This window comes from Euphorbia lathyris, chromosome 7 (genome assembly GCF_963576675.1).
Source record: "Euphorbia lathyris chromosome 7, ddEupLath1.1, whole genome shotgun sequence".
NCBI classification, from domain to species: Eukaryota; Viridiplantae; Streptophyta; class Magnoliopsida; order Malpighiales; family Euphorbiaceae; genus Euphorbia; species Euphorbia lathyris.
In genome coordinates, this window is record NC_088916.1 from 87,516,708 (window position 1) to 87,524,429 (window position 7,722).

A 7,722-nucleotide genomic window follows, 5' to 3' on the forward strand; every position below is an offset into this window, starting at 1 on the left:
CAAGGAATTGCTTATTACAGACAGACCGGTCCCACAGCTGAAGACGAGAAGCATTCGCAGAGTTTATTCACTCGCAGGCAAGCTTGCTCATTCATTCGTTTGTCAGCTCGCTCGTTGTCTACTAAACGAGCCAAGAAAAAACAGCCGTACAGAAACAAAAAAGAGGACTTTACCCTTCTATCAAAAGGGCTTACATCTAATCTAGTGTTAGCAGCCCTACTTAAGAAAGAATAAGAACAGTAGGAAAGAAGAGCTTTCATGTAATACCGTGGCTACTCTTTTTGTTTTTTATTAGATTAAGGAGAAGTTCTTGCTCCTCTCCTAAGGACACTATCCAGCTTTCTTTTTTTACTTTATTAGTTTAAGCTTGCTTGCATTGACACCCTGTAAGATGAAGAGTCAGCTTTTTGAGATTAAGCCGTTGTGGGGCCTCCCTCTGCTGAGAAAGTTCTTTGATGGAGTTGCAGCTCTTTATCACCATGTCTTCCTTTAAGCTCGAGATGTCTTTCCCAGGATCGAGAAGGAAGAAGTTAGAATGTCCATCTACAAATCTACAATGAAGATAGGGTACCTACCATCGATCAAATAAATCGAGTAAAGTAAAAGTAAGGGGTCTTTCGCCTTCGAGACAGAGGTCACATCTATGAGCTAGGATTCAATTAAACCTTTGAAAAAAAAAAAGAAAAATTTGACATCAATCATCCATTGGATCTTTCTCTTGCATCAGACGAGCTCGCACTACTCGAAGCGAAGCCTCCGTAAACTCATTGTTGGGTTCTATCGTAGTGAAGGTTGCTGTGAAGAGATCCTTGTGCCAGTGAAGATTGCTTCCAGTGATCGGGAAATAAAAATACAAAAACCTATTGTGAAATAGTCAATCTCTTCCCGGACTGAAGGAAGAAAGATCGTAAGGGGCGCCCTTTCAAGTAGTAGCTATATCGTATTGAAAGAACTATATAGGTGCACGCATTAAAAATCTCTACGGCACAGGCATAAGAACAGATGCGAAGGAAGACACTCTCGCATGAATTACGAGTAATAATCTCGCCAAGAGAGGGGAACTATCTGATCAAATCAAGTTTTCTTTTTCCTATCATAGGCAGCTTCCTTATATGTAAATCACAATCTACAAATAAATAAAAAATGTGCTACATCATCGTTATCATCATCAGATGGGTAATTTTTCTCATTACCAACCACATAATCTTGCAAGCGAGCAGGCAAGCGGCGTTGGTGCTGTGGACGACTAGAAGACTCTGCAGGAGTAGGCGTCACATGTGATGGAGGAACATCATTAGTAGACTGCACAATTTGATCTTCAACTTGTCTTTCTCTATTGACATGACAACAATTAGCACCGGCAAAGATAATATTATCTTGAACTGACCAATCCCAAACACCATCCTCGCCAAAAGAAAAGTAAGATCTCGACTGACTTTTTAGTCTTCGGATTATACAGCTTGTCACCTTTCGTCTCATGACTGTAGCCAATAAAGATACACTTTTTTTTGCCTTGTCATCTAGCTTCAGGCACGGCAATACAACAACCTTTATGATCAAGCAATTGTAAACTCCTTATTTAGGCTAGCTACTTTGCTGATTAACAAGATTATCGCATTGGAGCTGTGACAGTTACGTAAACTACTTTCTTAATGAATCTGAGGTCAAAGCCAGTGAGTAAGCCTACCCGCTAGGCCCTTGAGGAAGATCCAATATATATAATAATATATATATAGATACGTCGGCGAAGAAGTTGTTGAGGGGTTGAAGCTTTGTGCCGTGTCCAACCAGGTGTACTCGTCCCGAAGAACAGCATAACCAGACCAAGCAATATAGCAGCTACCTTTAAGCGTATCATGTCTACCGAATCATTAGGATGTACCTGTGGCGGGTCTGCTTCATTGAAGTATTCTCTCCTGTTGTGAAAGACAGCTCTATTCGCGTCTTGCTTGCTAGTCTCCAAGGGATTAAATATAAAGACTCACTACACTGTTCCAATAGCTTTGACTCCCTAACATTGATTTGACTCCCATCCCAGAACCGCAGTTACTATATATAATCAGATTCCATAACGTACATGTGTACTCTATCTGTAAAAGAAAGATCTTTTTGAAGCGGTTATTACCACAGCGGATGCTAAGACTGGACTTGCTCGCATCTCTCTCAAGAGTAAAAAGAAATCCCTTATTCGCTGCCCCCACGTGAAAGCTATAGAAGTACCATATTTTTCTTTAACTGCAACTGCGCAGAAAGAAAGGCTCCCCTTCGTGTTCGTGCCCCACGGTCTAATAGATGTGTCAAAGAGGGGATATTCCCCTAAGAGCGGAAATCCCCCACCCAAATGACTTGCAGTATATTCGTCGCAAACATTATTTGTTTGTCCAATTCTTCCATTCCCTCCTTCTATCAAAGAGCCAAACTATTCGATGAAGCGAATTCGATAGCACATTGTGAAATTCCTCTTTCCACTAGCAGCTTATTCTCAAACAGGAGATTCTATTCTGATTCAATTTCATTCACCGGCTATTCACTCACCATTTGGACATTTGTAAACAACCTAGCAGCACCTTCTTATACTGCGAATTCTTCTTCAATGGTTACGCCGACAAGAGCTCTTTACGGTCTGACTTCTGTGGCATTTGTCCCCAGCTTTCAGTGAAGTTCCTAAATAAAAAATTCATATCTGATGTCCGGCATTTCGAGAGGCATATGAATAGTGAATATATCCCCCTTCCTAAAGACCCACGAAAAGGGGGTATTCTTGTCTTTCACTCTCATTACTTTTCTTGTGGGGAAGAGCTGCTTTTCAAACGTCACTCGTTCAAAAGCCACTTTAGTTGATGTGTCCCATGCTAAGTAGCTTCGACTTGCTCTTACGAGATATGCCTTGCCTGCATTAAGAGAAGAAGGTGGGCCTTGGTCTTCTTCAGAATATTCAGGTCCAAAGTTCTCACTCCAAGTATTCCGTTCGTTTTATCCCATACGAATCCAAGACAATTTTCAGCAGACTTAGTTAGTTAAGAGGACCATCTATTCAGGCTTGGCACACTAAGAGAGGATCCTCCACAGCTAAGGAATTCACTTGGCCTTGTTGGATCGATCAAGACAACTTCCCTCCCAACTAGCTCCCACACTCAAGCTTATTTATTTAGCTACAGGGCAACTAGTTTAAATACTTATTAAATAGAATAGGATCTTTCTTAGCCCACTGGTGTACGTGATTCACTAGTCTAGCCTTCTCTTCCCTCTGCTCTGGGGAATATGATTAAGCTCTTGCTCACTAGATTTGAAGGGAGAGACCCGGGAACACATGTGGTTCTTTTATTTGGCGATACTCGTGCAAGCTCAAAATAGATGTACTCTCGAGTCGCTAAACCCGGGGAATTGGACATAAAGAGCTCTTTCATTTTAAGAGAGGCTCTTTCCTTGTGTATCGGCAGGTACCAGTTCCTGAGAAGACAAGGGAGTCCCAAACGGTTTCTTACGCTAAGCTCAGTTATGTGAGTGCTGCAAGGGAGTAACGTGAGCTACGTCTTAATATTAAGAAGGTAGCGGTCTTGTTCCAAAGGAAGGCTCAAGAGCCGTGGATATCCTATAGTGAAAGTAAGGGCCCTTCTTTTTTTTAGTAGAATGTCGCGTGAAGCTTTTTTTTTCATTCTGAATCTTGTCACTAACTCGAGGTTTTCGCCTAATGAATTCGTTTACATTTCCTTTCCGATTTCAAAACAATTGAAAAAATCTTCATATATATAGAAAACAAAGCAAACCACTTTTCTTTCCCCTGTAAAATTGAAATATATATATATTATGGATATGGAAAAAAAATGCAATTCAACTGCCACATCAGTTAAACTCAACCATTGAATACTGAAAGAAAGCATAAATGATCTAGTTCATTATTGAATGTATTGTTTAAGAAAAAGTAGAAATATCATATAAGATTCGAAGGGCGATTTACTGTCGAGAAAAAAGAGATAGGTTAGACTAAGAGCTCCCAGGAAGCAGGAAGGACGCTTTCAGAGACCGTCGAAACGGATGGCACACCTCACCTCAAGCCAAATTGCTACAAATATGCGGGAGTGCATAAGAAAAGGTCTCGGGGGGGATCCCATGGCCAAGACAATCATGCGGCCAAAGAAGGTAAGACCCGCCGCTTGGATAGAAGATGGCTTTCGCCAAAGAAAAAGCCCAATCGAAAATAACTACCATATGATATGTATGCTAGCCTACGGCAGAGGCCAAACCAACCCAGGGAAGTTTTATATAAAGAACGAGAGAGCGATCGTGCTTCTTGCGAGGCTTCACCTACGCTTGAAATGGCCTAACGGAAACAGTCCTGAGTCGGTCAATCAAACATAGAGTTAGTAAGTCCAACAATCAGACGGGCTCAGCGAATGCTGCCTTCACTCATTCTTGGGCCTTCGGGCCCGTCAGGGACGACTCTAGTCAAGCAATACAAAGAATGACATTGACTAGCCAGATATCACGTAGAAAAGACAGATCCGACCCCCTCGCGGGGAGCCTAGTCGAAGGAGTAGTTCGCAGAGCACTATGTACAGGCTGCAAAGGGCAGCGCCCCTTTTACAGGGAAAGTTTGATTGCGTGGAAAGGGATAGTGAGGGCTCAAATACTTACTAAGAGTTAGTACTATGCCTCTAATGCCAGTTAAAGATGAACCTAGAAAGTCACACACATACAAGTTGTTTGTATCTAGCTTTTGTTAAATTGATTAATTAAAAGTGTTTTAATTAATTAATTGACACAATTGAATATGTCAATGGGATTGACAAAACATTCTAACACTGTTTGATATTCAATTGAAATGAGGAATAAATAATAATTCTTGCTCAATTTAAATTGATGTCTTTTTCCGAATATAATAGTCAAGTGTTGACCGTTAGTATTAAGAGGTGTCTTAAATTAGCTCCTCTAAGTATGTATTAAGGAATATAATAGTAATTAATTAAGTTGTTAATTAATTATTATTATATATAATAATAATAATATAATTAATTATTATATTAATTTATTATTATTATTATATTAATTATTTTATATATATATATATATATATATATCAAACGATATATATATACATACTACGGAATAATAATAGCGATATACGATTTTTGCGGTTCAGAAAAATCGGATCCGAAATCAGTTTTCGATTTTGAGCAAGATTAATCAGTTTCTTCAAGGCTTGATCTAATCGACTTAGTGGACTGACTAGAGGCTTCACCACTAGAGAAGCTTTAATACCGGATTGGAATCTACAAGAGGTATTTTTCCAATCTCGTAGTATAAATATCAATTTGATTATTGAAGAACTTAATGATCTTAGTTAAGGATTTGATGTCAGACATCAGATGCTTGACTGTTTATCAGAGTGATTGGATCACACTGATTGTTTGTTTAGGGAAATTTTTTTGAAATTCGTTTCTTAAATACCAAGATACTTTCGCTTCAAATCCTTCAGAGTCTAGTAGAAAATGGTTTTGAAGAACCAGTCTCTGAGACTGTGTTGACAAACGCACAACAGCTGCAACTAGAGAATGCTAGAACCAAAGACCATAAGGTGAAGCACTATCTTTTCCGAGCCATTGATAGAGCAATTTTCGAACAGATCTTGGATAGACGCAATTCAAAGATCGTTTGGGAGTCCCTGAAGAGAAAGTTTGGAGGAAATGAACGAGTGAAGAGATCAATTCTTAACTCTTTAAAGAGAGATTTTGAAATTCTGCAAATGAAGAAGGAGAAACTATCATAGATTACTTTGCCAGGGTCATGACAGTAGCCAAAAAAATGCGCATCAATGGAGGAAATATGCAAGACTCGGACGTAGTACAAAAGATTCTTCGCACATTAACAAATCAGTTTACCTATGTGGTGATTTCCATTGAAGAATCCAAAGACACCGAATCCATGTCTGTGGATGAGCTTCAAAGTTGTCTGGTGATACATGAACAGAAGTTCAAAAAGAAGATGGTGGAGAAGAGCAACAACGACATTGATCAAGCTTTCAAAGTAGAAAGCAATTGAGGCCGAGACAGAGGCAGAGGAACTTACAAAGGTCGAGGACGTGGAAGAGGAAGACAATCATTCTCAAAAGCCACTGTACGATGTTTCAAATGTCATAATTTGGGGCATTTTCAATATGAATGTCCTTAATGGGACAAGGAGGCTAACTATGCTGAGTTCGAGGAGTTAGTTTTGATGTTATATGTGAAAGAAAAGGAAGCCAAAAGGAACCATGCTTGGTTCGTAGACTCTGGCTGTTCAAATCATATGTGTGGAGATAGAGGTATGTTTTCAAACATGGTTGATGGGATACAACATTCTGTTAGATGTGGAAATAATTCTAAAATGCCAGTAGCTATAAAAGGTAGTGTCCATCTAGTATTCAATGGCACTAAATTTACTGTAAAAGATGTTTATTATGTCCCTGATTTGAAAAACAACTTATTAAGTGTGGGTCAGTTGCAAGAGAGAGGACTTTCTATCTTGATTAAAAATGGCATCTGCAACAATTATCATCCTCACAAGGGCTTAATTACTCACACGAATATGAGTACCAATCGAATGTTCGTGCTGTTTCATCAACCTACAGATGTTTCAAGTTCTAATGTTGGTGAATGCTTACATACGACATCTGATCTCACTCATCTCTGGCACCAGCGATATGGGCATTTAAATCACAAAGGTTTAAAAACTCTACAGAGCAAAAACATGGTGAAAGGATTGCCTCAATTGGAGACGTCAAGCATAATATGTGTGGACTGTTTCATTGGCAAGCAACATCGAAATCCAATCCCAAAGAAAAGTAAATGGTGTGCAAACAAAATCCTAGAGCTCGTACATGCAGACATATGCGGTCTCATAGAGCCTATATCCAATAGTGGAAAAAGGTACCTTCTCTATTTCATTGATGACTTCAGTCGTAAAGCTTGGCCCTATTTGCTTAATGAAAAATCAAAAGCTCTCCAATGTTTCAAAATTTGGAAGAAATTGGTGGAAAAAGAAACAGAAGAATTCATAAAATGTTTGAGAACAGATCGAGGGGGAGAGTTCACTTCCCTAAACTTCAAGAATTTCTGTGAAAAAGGAATCAAAAGACAACTCACCACAACATACACCCCTCATCAAAACGGAGTAGCAGAGCGCAAAAACAGAACAATCATGAACATGGTTCGCTGCATGATCACGGCTAAAAAGGTTCCCAAACCTTTTTGGACTGAAGCTGTCACCTGGACTTTCTATGTATTGAATAGATGTCCTACTATGGTTGTTAAGAATGTTACACCACAAGAAGCCTGGAGTGGAGTTAAGCCCTCGGTGCATCATTTCAGAGTTTGGGGATGTGTTGCACATGTTCTCATCCCGGAGGTAAAGCGAAGTAAACTCGATAATAAAAGCTTTCCATGTATTCTATTAGGTGTGAGTGATGAGTCGAAAGGATATTGTTTATTTGATCCTAAGACTAAAAGAATTGTTGTCATTAAAGACGTGATCCTTGAGGAAGAAAAAGGTTAGGATTGGGGGGAATTTTTTGAAGAGCAAATAGAGGCAACCTTGGTGTGGGGAGATGATGATCTTCGTGACGATGATGAGTATAGAAGAGAAGATGATAATGAGAGCAACGGAGCTGAAATACACTACAAGAAATTCATTCTATAACGACCAAATTTAACGAAGGTACCTCTGATACTCTCGTTAAAAATGCTT